The sequence below is a fragment of the Austrofundulus limnaeus genome, unplaced genomic scaffold (assembly GCF_001266775.1).
Source record: "Austrofundulus limnaeus strain Quisiro unplaced genomic scaffold, Austrofundulus_limnaeus-1.0 Scaffold74, whole genome shotgun sequence".
NCBI lineage: Eukaryota > Metazoa > Chordata > Actinopteri > Cyprinodontiformes > Rivulidae > Austrofundulus > Austrofundulus limnaeus.
The window spans coordinates 1,478,782-1,480,196 of NW_013952476.1; positions in this window are offsets into that span (position 1 = coordinate 1,478,782).

Consider the following 1,415-nt stretch of genomic DNA (forward strand, 5'->3'; position numbering starts at 1 on the left):
CATTCATTCAAATCAGGTGTTTTTGAGCAGAGAAAAAAATAAAACACGCTGGGCTGCGGCCCTCGAGGACCAGGATTGCCCACCCCTGGTCTAAGTGAATCCAGGCTAGAGCTGGGCTGTACAACATCAAAATTAGGGATGAAATTTATATGAATTGATCAGAAGTTGCTATATGTACTGTTTATTTAAAACTATTTACTGGACTTTTATTAAAACTCAGAACATGAATATTTTTAAGTGCATGAATGAAAACAACTCATGCAGAAGGAAATTATGAACTACTAAGAATGCGTCAACAAAGTTGTCATACTAAATACTAAAAACTTCCTTTTTTATTTCTTTAATTAATTTCATGATTGTCAGTTAAAAAATTCACCTAAAACATTTACAAATTCAAACAAGGAGGACAGAGAGAGTTCAATTCAGCTTCAACAAATGTGAGGAGAACATGGAGCAGGAAGTCTTAGTACCCCCAGCTCGATGCTCTGAGGACTTTCTGCAGTTCAACCTCTTTTATTAGGTTTTCACACCCCTAGTTACAAGGACACGAGACTTGCCTAAGGGAGGAGGGGAAATGCAAGTCACGTATCAAACAATAGTATAAAAACAGTTATTAATCATTGCTTGGTTGTGCCACTTTCTCTTCTGCTTTCCACAGGAACCAGATGGTCATCCTCTGCTTAGGCGCTCACCACGAAGTGTCAACGTGTCCTTTCTTCTTCTTAAATCTTGCAAAACACCATGCTCCGTTCACAGTTGGGAGAGGGGGCACAGCAAAGCAACAGCAAAGTTCATTGTAACTAGGATAAAGTTCACCACGGGATGATTGAGTATTTGAATGATAAAACATGTACATTAAAATTAACCCTATAATTCCCCCCTGTTTATCATGGAGAATGCCTGTTTAGCACTTGTAGTGAAAAACAATAAAACATTGTATCTTTWATTTATAGAAAACTTGTATCTCGTCCTACTTTTCCACTTCATTTCAAACTCAGGTCCTCCACCAGAGCTCTGGAGTTTCAGGGTTCTGTTCAGGATCTCTTCTAGACTGAGATCTCTGAGGTTGTTCCTKGGATCTGTTGAAGTCACTCCTCTAGTTTGGGGGTCACAGCACCAAGTGTTCCAGTGACCACAGGGACTATTGATGCTTTGACTCTCCATAACTTCTTTTTTTCCTTTTGGTATTTCTCCAGCTTTTTCTTCTTGATGTTTCAGTCACGTATGATCTCTACATCTATCACTGCTGACTTCTTCTCATGTTTGTTGACCACCATGTCCAGCTGGTTCATATCACCTATTTGTCAGTCTGGATCAGGAAGTCCCACGTATCTTAAGTTCTATTGAATGTTTAATCATTATCATTTAAAAAAGGAAGTGACGGGTAAAAATTGATCATGACAGATTTTTTTTAA